Source organism: Pinus tabuliformis, chromosome 7, assembly GCF_031772625.1.
Source record: "Pinus tabuliformis cultivar Carrire ecotype Pingquan chromosome 7, CPIR1, whole genome shotgun sequence".
In the NCBI taxonomy this organism is placed as follows: Eukaryota; Viridiplantae; Streptophyta; class Pinopsida; order Pinales; family Pinaceae; genus Pinus; species Pinus tabuliformis.
Window position 1 is genome coordinate 42,165,551 of NC_142293.1, and position 15,001 is coordinate 42,180,551.

The 15,001-nt window shown below is 37.5% G+C and overlaps 1 pseudogene; it reads right to left on the minus strand.

Annotated features, from left to right (window-relative positions):
* Nucleotides 1-1,271: 1,271 nt before the first annotated feature.
* LOC149245141 (ribonucleoside-diphosphate reductase large subunit pseudogene) overlaps nucleotides 1,272-15,001 on the minus strand; it is a 58,361-nt pseudogene continuing 44,631 nt past the window's right edge.

Genomic DNA, 15,001 nt, shown 5'->3' on the forward strand with positions numbered 1-15,001 from the left:
TGATCACTGATGGCAGGATGAAAATATTGACACTAACAGGATCCATCTTCCTCCACATGCTTTATCTTTCTTCAACCTATATCCTGAAGATGGATCCACCTATAGATTCAAAACATTGACAATTCTTGAAGATTACTATGGTTAATCTAAAATATCCATCTACAAGAGCCGAGATATGTCTCACAGGATTGAAGCCTATTCTCCACAATTTTAGTTCCAAAGTTTTATTTCTCCTTTAATAGGTATGAATTTCTCCTTTATTTTCTTCCATGAGATATGCACTTTCCCTTGTCTGAGTTCTTCTTGTCTTATCTTTCTTGGTTGAGTTCATTAAGAAAATGAGGAAGAGTTCACTCCTATTTATACTCATTTAGCCACTAAAAAATCACATATATCAAAAGTGGTTGACATGAGCATAAGGAGCCTGCCTTGTCTTAGATAGGGTTGACCTAACATCATTTATATTTATTAAAAAAATATAAGGGAGATATTAACAGTATGGACTTGTAGTAATAGGTCTATAGGGTGTCATCAATTATGGTTTATGGTTACAAAAATTCAATGCATAATGCATAACGCATTTTTTATATTTTACTAGGGAATGATAACATTATTGGTAGTGGTTAATTCCCTCTCACATATTGATTGAAATTTAATGACAGTCACCCCTAAAACATTTAAATTACAATTATTAGTAAGTACACAAGTCCATAATAGTTCAATAATTTAAGGTTCAATTCATACCAAGAAGGAATAACCACTCTCCAAGAACAATAGGTTTTATCCTTTGAAGAACTATTCACTTCTTCCTAAATTGAATGAACCATATGTTTATATCATGGGTTTTTTGTTCATTGAATAATCAACTATTATTGACCTTACATTAAGCTCTCAATAATCTCAAGAAGACTCATGAGACTTGCAACTAATCATGGGTTACCTCCAACTTATCAATGACCGTTTCTTTGCCATCAATGACAAACCTCTCAACAATCTCCCCCTTTTATCATTCATGGAAAAACACCTATCATAACTCCCCTTTTCTTCGTGCTTCTTCTCTTTCTCTCTCCCTTTGACATTTATGGAAAATGGGGTGCTTCCTTTGTCTACAACTTCTCCATATGACTTTTCAATTTCTCCCCCTATATTTTCTGCCAGTAAATATTGCCCCCCTGAGATTGTGCTTCTTCTCTACTTTTGGAGGCCTGGATAAGCAACATTTCTATCTTCTTGGATGTCCACATATCCCTTTTATTTTTTTCAATATTTAACTAGCACTTCAATGTTTCAATGATGTCTTCCATATCCTTAACAATATCCTTTTTTATCTTCCAATCGAGCAACATCAAGGGCTTCTTTGACCAAGTGTAGAAATGGAGTTAAGTTAGCTTCCCAAAATTAGGTTGGTCTATGTGAATGTTGAGACCTTGGCTCTGATTTATATATAACTTATCAATAATTGCACATTGCTTGATCTCCCATAATGTCTTCTATATAGCCTTCAGTTCATTAGAAACCTCAATGATATTTTGAACTGATCCATTGTGATAAATGATTGTATTCTTCAAATCAGGATTCTAAAGCCCTACATCAATCAAGTCATGGAAAATATGTTTTTTGATTACGACAAATTCACTACGTGTCACTCTCTCACTATAAATATTTGATGTGTATGGCTCAAAGCACTCATTATTCAAGAATTTGATTACTTAATGATGTGGGCATGGGAGCAAGAAGGAGAGAATTTCTCACACCATTGTTTTTTGCAACCATTTTCCTTATGGAAGCCCAATTATAATTACTTGAATGTGTAACATTGCACATGTCTGGCTAAAGTATGCCCTTTCTTACAAGACTCCCAACATGGGTTTCATAAGGATCCTCCTTGGCATAAAGTTCAGAGGATGACTTATAAGCATGATAATGAATTGTCTAAAAAATCTCAAAGTTCAACTTCTGAGCCTCCTCTGAGTCAAATAACATACCAAGAAAGATAAATTTATCAACAAGGCCCCGAATTCCAATGCTAATAGGTATGTGACACATGTTTTACTTCTTTGAAGTTTCCACAGGTTAATAATTCACATCAACAATTTTATTCAGGTTTTGTGAATTCTTCTAGCTTATCAAAGTATCGGTTCTTAGAAACCATGTTGCCCACAATATTTTAAGGATGAGACTTAATAGGAATACCCTTTCTCTTACAAATATTGGTAGAGAAATTGAGGCAAAATTTCACTTTTTTTTGGGCTAATGTAATTGATAACTTTTGTGAAAAAATTTGAAGACTTGATTGTTCCCAAATTTTGTCCATTTCTCTTCCTATTGCATGACTTCTTGCACAACACATAAGGACTTCTAGTTTCTATCTGAGATTCTAAAATTTCATACCAAATTTTTTGAGCTTGTATAATCTTCCTGGCCTATGCAGGTAATCTATGTTGCTGAAATATATCAACAAATAATGTTTTGTGGATGCCGGTGTGAGAGAATACTTCGAAATGATGATATGGATGTCAAAACAAGAGAAACACAAGAGTTTTTAGCAAATATTATCTCATTCCATCTATGTCTCCATATTAAGACAATAATTCTTGATAAAAATAACATCTGTTTGGCATTCTTTCATGATTGCAAGGCTGCATAGAAGTGCTGAGATTTCTTAATTTAGATTTGGTTCCTAAATGTGTAGAAATAATTCAAGATTTTCTATCTTTGGCTCCACTTGTTTTCTTCTCCAAACTTTTGCAGGATTCTTAGATGAATTTTGTTCTTTGACTTTCTTAGGAGCCCATTTCATGCTAATTCTGCATTCTCGATCTATATGTCCAAAATTGTGACAATGAAAGCATTCAATATTGAACTAGAGTGATGGATCAAAGGAAGCATAAATTCTATTGTAGCCAATAGGTCCTTTGGTTTTACAACTTGTAGATTGATTTCTAAAAGACTAATAAAAATTTCTATTGCTTGCACAATCATTCCTAGTATAGGTTCTACAATCTCTTTCGTTGTGTTCAAAATTAGTACATGAAAAACAATATTCAACGAATATGGTTTAATACTTGGATGAGAAGATTTTCTGAAATTTCTTTGCCCTGGAGGAGGTTCAATCCATGGTTGATCCTCACTGTTACTTGTATAGAGAGAAGATTCCTTGAAGTCATTAACATAAATTTTAGGAGATGGAGCACTTGAATTATTTTTTTGGCCTTCATCGCTCTCAGGTTTTCTACAATCTTAGTATTTGAATATTCACTTGTATAACCAAGTCCCCTTTTATCAAACGATGATTTCTAATGGCCGAGAAGGTCATCCAATTATTGAGAACTCTTTACAAATTTGCATAAGTTTTCAACTTCATTTTTCAGTGATACAACTTCTTCTTCAAGTTTCTCATTTTTTTCCTTTTATTTCATCAATTGTATATTTACTACTTCCTTTTTCTTTGCTTCTTCTAGCTAATATGTTAGTGAGATGAATTATTCTTCATGTATCCTTTCTTTTTGGTGCAATTTTTCTTCAAGCTTGCTGAATTCCTTAGATCTTTCTTCTTCTTGGAGCTTTAGGAGAAAAACTTCTTCCTTTGTACAATTAAGGTCTTGATTCTTCTCTTCAAGCTCTTTATTTTCTTTTATCAATCTATTTTTTTTAGAGAAACCATTAAATATACTTCAAGGTTTGATTCATTCTTTACTTCAATGTATTTTCCATCTTCATTGTCTTTAATTTTTTTGGTGCCTTCATCTATTTCTTTTGATTCATGATCATCCTTGTGCTCTTGTTCCACATTCTCTAGTTATGATTAAGCAAGCAGAAAGCCAGATTCTTTATAGAGTTTATGTAGATTTCCCAAAGTCTTTTAGATAAAGAATATTGACCCACCTTGATTTTTACAGAATCTAATAGAGTACTCAAGATTTCTTCCATTTATTTTGTATTATATTCTTCTTATTCATTGATAGTTTTGTTTCTAGTAGCAACTGATTCCCATACCTCATATCCTAGAGCCATTAAATAGTACTCAATTATGTTGTTCCATGGCACATAATTTGTTCCATCGAACAATGGAGCTTTTCCAACTTGAATTACTTATGATTTCATGACTGAGGAGGATATACCTTCAAAAGGTTTGGAGCCTTTCCTTCTTGACTTTACCATAGAATCTACCTTCCAACTATTAGGTTGTGCTTGAGGGTATGCTTGAGATAAGTTTTCATGCCCCCAGCATAATGCTTAATTCGAAGCATATGCCCCTCAAGCTTCATTTCATTCACCTAAGTAGATTACTGGTTACTAATAGGTGGATGGGATTAAGGTTCATTTATGAGATCATATGAAACACTCGACTCAACATTTACGAGATCTAGTCAAAGACTCTAATCAATTATGGGAGGATTTGTTTCATTTTTTAACGAGCTTGACATAGGAAAAGAACTGTGCATGAGGACCTGTTTCATTTTTTAATGAGGTTGACATAGTAAAAGAACCATCCTCATGGGTACCTAATTTATTAACAAGGTCGGTATAGTAAAAGAACCATCCTCATAGGAACCTTGATCATGGTTTCTAACTGGTGAGAACACATGCCAAGCGATACACCTCGATCATGGCTTCCAAGAAATCTTCATCGGAAGGAATAATAGTCCTCTGGAAAGAATACATGTCAAGGGACTCAATAGGGATAAAAAAATCGGGTTCAAATGTCCCCATTGAAGGGTTTACCATGTCACCTACCAAATCAACATATAGTGAGAGGCTCAATATTATTGGTAAGGGAATGCATGGGACATGTTTCCACATAATTAACTTGTGTTGGGGTAGATACCACTTCTATATAAGGAACAATAAAGGATGTTGAATGGTTGGTAGCCGAATCAAGACCAATGAATGAAATTTGGTCAATAGTCACAATGTTTCCATTGTGAGGGAAAGAATATCACACTAAAGAGCATGGACACGACAACTTTCATGGCATAGACATAGTCTCATCCAAGGAGAAAATTGAAATCCAAGGGGCCTTGGACTACCATAACATCAATGCAGATAGTTTTACCTTCTAAGGTAATGGGTAACTTAGGAAGGATCCCTAAAGGTTCGTTGATGGTTTTGTTAAAAGCAAAAATATTTTGTGCAGTAGACACAAGTTGAGGGGAACCCAAAGATTTCCAAGCAGTTGAGGATAAAATACTAACAAAAGCACCTTGATCTACATTTGTGTGACGCACATTCTTACCATAATCCTTCACAATGATTTGGAAAGGGGTGGAAGAAGGGAGACTTGAATCAATTATGAGAGGATTTGTTTCATCTTTAACGAGCTTGACATAGGAAAAGAACTATGCTCATGAGAACCTGTTTCATTTTTTAATGAGGTTGACATAGTAAAAGAACCATACTTATGGGGACCTATTTCATTTTTTAACGAGGTTGGCACAATAAAATAACCATCCTCACAAGAACCTTGATCATGGTTTCCAACTTGCAAAAACACATGCCAAGCGACACATCTCGATCATGGCTTCGAAGATATATTCATAAGAAGGAATAATATTCCTCTTGAAAGAACACATGTTCAGGGACTCAATAGGGATAAAAAAAATCAGGTTCAAATCTCCCCATTAAAGGGTTTACCATGTCACCTACCAGATCATCATATAGTGAGAGGCTCATTTCTATTGGTAAGTGAATGCATGGGACAGGTTTCCACATAATTAACCGGTGTTGGGGTAGATGCCACTTCCATATAAGCAACATTAAAGGATGTTGAATGGTTAGTAGTTGAATCAAGACCAACGAATGAAAGTTGGTCAATAGTCAAAATGTTTCCATTGTGAGGGAAAGACTATCACACGAAAGATCATGGACACAACAACTTTCATGGCATAGACATAGCCTCGTCCAAGGAGAAAATTGAAATCCAAGGGACCTTGGACTACCATCACATAAATACAGATAGTTTTACCTTCTAAGGAAATGGGTAACTTAGGAATGATCCCTAAAGGTTCATTGATGGTTCTATTAAAAGGAAAAATATTTTGTGTAGCATACACAAGCTGAGGGGAACCCAAAGCTTGCTAAGTAGTTGAGGATAAAATACTAACAAAAGCACCTTCATCTACATTTTTGTGATGCACATTCTTACCATAAGCCTTCACAATGATTTGGAAAGAAGTGGAATAAGGGAGACTCAAATCAATTATGGGAGGAATTTTTTCATTTTTTAACGAGTTTGACATAGGAAAAGAACTATGCTCATGAAGAACTGTTTCATTTTTTAATGAGGTTGACATAGTAAAAGAACCATCCTCATGTGGACCTATTTCATTTCTTAACGAGTTTGGAACAGTAAAATAACCATCCTCATAGGAACCTTGATCATGTTTTTTGACTGGCAAGAACACATGCTAAGTGACACACCTCAATCATGGCTTCCAAGAGATATTTTTCATGTAGGTTTTAACCCTGTACATAAATTACCTACATAAGAATTCTAAAACACAGAAAAAAACAATAGCGAGAGCATAACACATAGAACAAATATACACAAAGATTCCCCCCTGGATCCCAAAACCGGGACTACCAGATTGATTTTTCATTATGTTCCTTTCAATGTTACAATACATATATATACATGTTGAAGCATCCAATGCATAGTTTTCAAAACAGGCCTTGCTAATCGGTTACCGGTCTAACCAGCCGGTTAGCAGTCCCACCAGTTGAAACCAGCCAAAAAACCCGGTCAGAGGGGGAACTTCGCCATTTTTTGGTAGAAAACCGGTCCTAATCGGCATTCTGTCCTAAATTGGCCGGTTAGGACTCAGGAGGCACACCCACTGTGAACCCAAAAAGTGAATTTTTGACTGTGTTTTAGGGGTTTTGGAGGGAAACTAAGGGTGCTTTCCCTCAAAAAACACCCTCTCCAAGCCTTTAAGAGGCCCCTCTCCCTCTCATTTGTCTCACACATCTCATTTGGAGTGTTTGTGAGTTTTCTTGGGAGCTTGGAGAGTGTTGAGTTTTTGCTGGAGTAGTGGAACAACAAAGTTTAAGCTAAGTAGTAGTCATCATGTCTCCAAAAGCCAGAGATACTACATGGGCTCATTGTGATATGATTAATGGCAAAATGATCTGCAAATATTTCCAAAAATCCATTCAAGGAGGGGGTATTAACAAGTTCAAGCAACACTTGGCTAGGAAAGGAGGCCATGTAAAGCCATGTGGAGCACCAAATGAAATAATAGGGCATATTAGGGCAAAATACCTTCAGAAGTTTGAGACTCAAGTCACTGAACCAATAGAGAAGTTTGTGACTGCAAAGTTTGGGAGTTGAGACTCAACCAACTGAGTTTGATCATGATGACTCATGAGAAGTTTCAAGTGATAATGTTGATCACTATTATAGTATTATCATATATGTAGACTTGAGTCTTGTAGTAGGCCATTGGCCCCATAGTTTGTAGGCTTTGCTTTTGCACTCTAGAGGCCATTTAGAGCCTCATTTCTTATGTATTTTGTCGATGATATGTATTGCACTCGGTGCCATTTTCATATATTCACCTTTACATGGTATATAAATGAGCAATATTTGCATATTTTGTCTCTATTGGCTTGGAATCATGGTTTTAAATCTTAAAAATAGTTTTTTCCATTAAAAATTAATTATTTAATGTATTTTTCTAAAACCATTTCATTTAGACCAAACCAGTCCCTTTTAGACTGGTTCCAGTTTTAAAAACACTGATCCAATACCATGGACCGAAAACCATTGCGCCCAAAACCATGTGCGGAAACCATGCACAAAACCATAGGTACGTTCGCCCACCTAATATAGGGTCCAATTTTTTTCCCCAAGGCGCTGCCCCGGACCCCGTAGAGGGGGACTAACTGCCCCCCTCAAACCCCCTATGACCCTCGCACTGTGTATTTGGCACAACGAAGGGAGGTCTTCGCCCCCCCTCTAACCCCCCAGTTAACTAGGGTTGCTAGTCGTGGAAAGAATATAACACAACCCAACATTCTCCCACTTGTTGTTTTCTTTCCAAAGGAGAGCTTAGTCATTTGTCCAGCCCTGCAATGCCCATTGTTTCTCTACACCAAGAGAACTTCTCAGAGCTCACATATTTTGTTAATGCATCTACAGTATTCTTCAAAGTTTCCACCTTTACGAGCAACACCTTTTTGTCTTCTATCATATCCCTCACAAAGTGATACTGAACATCAATGTGCTTTATCTTTGAATGATAAGCAAGGTTCTTTGCCAAGAAAATTTCACTTTGGCTGCCACAATATATCCTTATAGCTCCCTAGACTAACCCCATACTTGAATACAATCTCTGCAACCAAACTGCTTCCTTGCTTGCATGAATGGCTGCCATGTATTCTGCCTCTGTAGTTGATAGTGCCACTACAAATTGTTTCTTACTCATCCAACTGACTGCACCTCCAAATAGGTTAAACACATACCCACTTGTAGATATTCTTTGATCCAGATCTCCAGTCGAGTTTGCATAAAAAAAGCCATGGATATCTAACACTCTGTCCAATCCTGGTCTTCCTTGGTAGCACAAACCATAATCACTAGTGCCACGCAAATACCTGAAAACCCGCTTCACTATTGTCTAGTGCTCCTTCCTTGGTTTTGACATAAACCTGCTCAATACTCCCACTGCATGTGCAAGGTATTGTCTAGTACAGACCATCACATACATCAAGCTACCGACTACACTTGCATATGGAACATGGGACATGTCCTCTTCCTCTTCTTATGTCTTGGGACACTGTTTAGTAGATAACTTTACACCTACAGGAATAAGAACCTTCACTGGTTTACTATCCTGCATATTAAACCTATGCAGTATTGTCTCGACATACTTCCTTTGGTTTGACCAGAGCTTCCTCTTTGCCTGATCTCTTTTAATTTCCATGCCCAAAATATAGTTTGTAGCACCAAGATATTTCATGTAGAATTTGGAGGATAATTGGGTCTTCAAATCTTGGATAATTTCTTTGTCATTTCCAACCAGCGAAATATCATCCACATATAAGACTAGATAAATAACACGGTCACCAATTAATTTAAAATACAAATAGTGATTTGCTTTGCTTCTCGTGAAGACAAGTCCCCATATAAATGTATCAAATTTTTGATACCACATCCTTGGTGACTGTTTTAACCCATACAAAGACTTCTTTAACTTGCATACCAATTCTTTCTTACCCTTCAACGCAAATCCTTCAGGTTGCTTCATGTATATCTCTTCTTCTAGATCCCTGTGAAGAAATGTTGCCTTCACATCCACCTATTCTACCTCAAAATCAAAAGCATCAACAACAAATAAAAGTAATCTAATAGAAGCTACCTTGGCAATAGGAGAAAAAATATCACCAAAATCAATTCCCGACACCTGGGAATAACCTTTTGCTACCAACCAAGAATTGTATTTCTCCACCTTTCCTTCTGCATTTGTCTTCTTCTTGAACACCTAGTTGCTGCCATTGGGTTTCCTTCCAGCTGACAACTCCACCAAATCCCAAGCCTCATTTTTGTGCAAAGATACCATTTCATCAATCATGGCCTCTTTCCAAAGTTTTTCATCCTCTAAATCTACTGCTTCCTTCACATTTCTGGGATCATCATCAGTAATAGATAAAGCAAAATTTTAACAGAAATTAGATGGACTATACCTTTCTGGCTGCCTTCTTTCTTGAACTGATCTTCTCACAACCGGAGTTTGTGGCTCTTCATATTCTGATTCCTCTTTTGCTGTAGAGTTTGATTCTTCCTCCTTTAGCTCAAACTCTATCTTCTCAGGTTCCTTTGTTGGACTTCATGTTTAATAACGTCTTTCACCTCTTTGAACACCACATCTCAGCTATACAGAACCTTCCTTGTTACTGCGTTCCAAAGCTTATAACCCTTTAAACCATCCTTATACCCAATAAAGATGCACTTTTCAGATTTAATTTCCAACTTGGTTCTTTTCTCCTTTGGAACATGTACATATGCATCACATCCAAATACCCTCAGATGTGAAAGAGAGGGTTTCTTACTAGTCCATACCTTTTGTGGAGTCTTATCCTCTAATGCTGATGAAGGTGATCTGTTGACCAGGTAACATGCAATCTCCACCACCTTTGTGCATAATTCCTCTCCTAACCCGACACCACTGAGAATGCTTCTTGCCCTTTCCATCAACGTCTTGTTCATTCTTTCTAAAACTTCATTTTTCTTAGGTGTGTATGGAGTATTCTTCTGCCGTGCTATACCACACTTCTTACAGAATTCTTCAAATTCCTTCTTGCAAAACTCTCCACGATTATCTGTCCTCAGCACCTTTATCTTCTTCTCTGTCTAGTTTTCCACCAAAGCCTTAAATTCTTTAAACCTGTCAAAGACTTTAGATTTATTCTTAAGAAAATATATCCATGTATTCCTTGAGAAGTCATCTATAAATGATACATAGTACATAGACTTACCCAGTGATGGAACCTTCACAGATCCAAACACATCACTGTGCACAAGCTCTAATATCTGTTTCGCCCTCTTACCACCAGAGGGGAAACTCACCCGATTCTGCTTCCCATATACACAATTTTCATGGATATCGAAATCAAGAGAGCTATTAGTCATACCTTCTACCATACCTTTACCATGAAGTATTCGAAGGCCCTTCTCTCCAGTATGTCCAAACCTTTGATGCCATAGCATGGTATTTTCTTCAGAGACCACTAGATTTTCTGCTCCACTTTTAGGAACCACAGAACTGTTGCACCCATCAACAACAATGCTACCTTGCAGCTTGTACAAAGTTCCAATCCGAATTCCCCGCATCAATACCAGTGCTCCCCGAACCATCTTGCTGGCATCCGTCTCGAACATTGTTTTTACACCTGCATCATCTAGCTTGCTTACAAAAATCAGATTTATGGCCAATGCAAGAATATGCAGAACACCCGGAAGTGTTCTAATCCTTCCACCTTGCAAATTCAACTTAACTTTTCCGCGACCAACAATTTTAGCCTTCCTGTCATCCCCCAAGAAGACACCACCACCATCATATTTCTCATAATCGCATAACCACTCTCTATGGGGAGTGGAGTGAAAGGATGCACTTGAGTCAATCAACCATGCCTCATGATCTTCATGTGTACTTGAAGAAGCCAAGTACAAATCCCCACCTTCATCTGAGGTGGTTTTCGCCTCTGGAGAAGGAGAATCATCAAATCCATTTCCTTTGTTAGGAGCTTTAGATTTACAGTCCCTTTTGTAGTGCCCTTCCTTTTCGCATTTCCAACAAACCTTTATAGGTTTTCCTAGAGATTTAGATCTCCCTCTAGATTTAGATCTCCCACTTGATGACTTATTTTTGTTTCTGTTTTGGGATAGTACTCGTACAGACAAGGAATTACCATTCTGGCTCTCCATATTTTTTCATCTCATCTCCTTCGTCAACAAGGATGAGACTATCTCATTAAACTGCAAGGTAGTTGCATTGCTACCTATTGCAATAACCAGACTATCCCACGAATCTGGTAGAGAACGCAACAAAATGATGCACTTATCTTCATTTGAAATTTTAATATCAACAGATAATAACTAACTTACCAAAGTATTAAATGCGTTCAGATGCTCTGTCACCAAGTCTCCATCTTTCATCCTCAGGTTATACAATTTTTTCCGTAGGAATAGTTTATTCACCAGAGAATTAGATTGGTAGAAAGCCCGTAACTTGTCCCACAAAGCCTTCACCGTAGCTTCCCATGATACATTCAACAATACTGAATCTGAGAGACACAATCGTATTGTGCTCTTTGCCTTCCGATCCAACTTCTTCCATTCTTCATTGAACACTCCCGTTGGTTTAGTACCCAGATCTACCACGATCCACTGATCTTTATCCACCAACGGATCCTCCATCTTGAGTTTCCACAACTCAAAACTCTGACCATTAAATTTCTCGATCTCTATCTTTCCATTGCTCGCCATCTTCTTTCACCACCAGAATCGATCTTGCAGATCTTCTACTGAACAGGGTCTACCACAGGTTCGAGTGAAACCCCTCAGCAACAAAGGTGTCCCCTTGAAGCCAAAACAACTTCGATACCAAATGTAGGTATTAACCCCGTACAAAAATTACCTGCATATGAATTCTAAAACATAGAAAATAAACATTAGTGAGATCATAACACCTAAAACAAATATACATAGAGATTTTCCCCTAGATCCCAAAACTGGGACTACTAGATTGATTTTTCATTATGTTCCTTTCAATGTTACAATAAATATATATGCATGCCAAAGTATCCAATACCGTGGACCGAAAACCATCGCACCCAAAACCATGCACAAAACCATAGGTAGGTTCACCCACCTAATATAGGGTCCAAAAAAATTTCCACGGGGCGCTGCCCTAGACGCCGTAGAGGGGGGATAACTGACCCCATCAAACCCCATATGACCCCCCTGCTGCGTAGTTGGCACAATGAAAAGGGGGCTCCGCCCCCCCTCTAACCCCCCATTAACTAGGGTTGCTAGTCGTGGAAAGAATATAACACAACCCAACACGTCAGAAGTAAGAGTAGTCCTCTGGAAAGAACACATGTCAAGGGACTCAATAGCAATAAGAAAATCACATTCAAATGTCCCCTTTGAAGGGTTTACTATGTCACCTACCAGATCAACATATAGTGAGAGGCTCATTGCTATCGATAAGTGAATGCATGGGACAATTTTCCACATAATTAATCGTTGTTGGGGTATATACCACTTCAGACATATAAGGAACATTAAAGGATGTTGAATTGTTGGTAGTCAAATCAAGACCAATGAATGAAAGTTCATCAATAGTCACAATGTTCCCATTGTGAGGGAAAGATATCACATGAAAGAGCATGGACACGACAAATTTCATGGCATAGACATAATCTCGTACACGGATAAAATTGAAATCCAAGGGGCCTTGGACTACCATATCATAAATACAAAATTTTTTACCTTCCAACATAATGGGTAACTTAGGAAGGATTTGCAAAGGTTCGTTGATGGTTCTGTTAAAATCCAAAATATTTTGTGTAGCAGACACAAGCTGAGGGGAGCCCAAAGCTTGCCAAGCAGTCGAGGATAAAATACTAACAAAAGCAACTTCATCTACAAATTTTGTCTGATGCACATTCTTACCATAATCATTCACAATGATTTGGAAAGGGGTGGAAGAAGGGAGTCTCGAATCATTTAAGGGAGGATTTGTTTCATTTTTTAACAAGCTTGACACATGAAAAGAGTTATGCTCATGAGGACCTGTTTCATTTTTTAACGAGGTTGACATAGTAAATGAACCATCCTCATGGGGGCATGTTTCATTCTTAACGAGGTTGGCATAGTAAAACAACCATCCTCATAGGAACCTTGATCATGGTTTCCAACAAGAGAGAACACATGCCAAGCGACGCATCTCAATCATGGCTTCCAAGAGATCTTCATTAGAAGGAAGAATAGTCCTCTAGAAAGAACACATGTCAAGGGACTCAATAGGGATAACAAAATTGGGTTCAAATTTCCCCATTGAAGGGTTTACCATGTCACCTACCGGATCAACATATAGTGAGAGGTACATTTCTATAGGTAAGTGAATGCATGGGACAAGTTTCCATATAATTAACCCATTGGGCTAGATACCACTTCCATATAAGGAACATTAAAGGATGTTGAATGGTTGGTAGTCGAGTCAAGACCAATGAATGAAAGTTGGTCAATAGTCACAATGTTTCCATTGTGAGGGAAAGACATCACACAGAAGAGAATGGACACAAGAACTGTCATGGCATAGACATAGTCTCATCCAAGGAGAAAATTGAAATCCAAGGGGCCTTGGACTACCATAACATCAATACAGACAATTTTACCTTCTAAGGTAATGGGTAACTTAGGAAGGATCCCTAAAGGTTCGTTGATGGTTATATTAGAAGCCAAAATATTTTGTGTAGTAGACAAAAGCTTAGGAGAACCTAAAGCTTTCCAAGCAGTTGAGGATAAAATACTAATAGAAGCACCTTCATCTACATTTGTATGACGCACATTCTTACCATAAGCCTTCAAAATTATTTGGAAAGGGGTGGAAGAAAGGAGATGAGGCTCTGTTAGTCTACTCCAATCAAAGGAAATAACCTCGGTACTTTGAGGGGGTTTTGTGGAAACAAGTGAAATTCCACATTGTGTGGTAGAATCTGAAGTAACAAAGGGAACTTGAGTATTATTTACTTCACTCTCTAAAGAGAGAGTAGGATCGACCGAACATGGAATCGATTCGACCACTTGGTCAACCAATGGTTCATCAACCTGAGCGATATGTGTTTTACTCTCCAATGAAAGAGTGGGATTGCGTGTACTTGGAATTAGATCAATCACTTTGTCAACTAATGGTAGGTTGGGAGAAATATAATGGTAATTACTTGGAAGTTGTTTTTGAAAAACATTAATATTTCTCAACAATTTTGAGTCTTCATCCATGTGATGGAAAATGTGAGCTTGACGAATCCCTTTGCATAACCTACAAGGAAACTTAATTTTACCCTTTCTCCCTGAAACCTTAGAATCACTAGTTGATGGATCAATAGTAAATTGATGAGAATATTTAGACCACACTTCTAACACCTTTGGAATTTGAGGACAATAAATAAGAAGGCGGTCACCCTTACAAAGCTTACAAGGGTATTTAGTTTTATGGTGTATGTTGGAAGGTTCTTTCACATTATCAACTGCCACAACCATGGTTGGTTGATTTAATCTTTTCTTTTCTTGCTTCTTCTTTTTCTTCCCTTTCTTCTTCTTCTTAGCCACCTGGTTACTAGCATCAAGTTTTTTACCAAGTGAAGAAGAAGAAAGGGAGGAAGACATGATGGGTGAAGAAGGTAAAGGATAAACACGAGTTAAAACATCTAGTTGAGGTTGAGGATAAGTATCTGGTTGAGTTGAAGTAGCTTGGGTATTTGAATCCAACGAGGT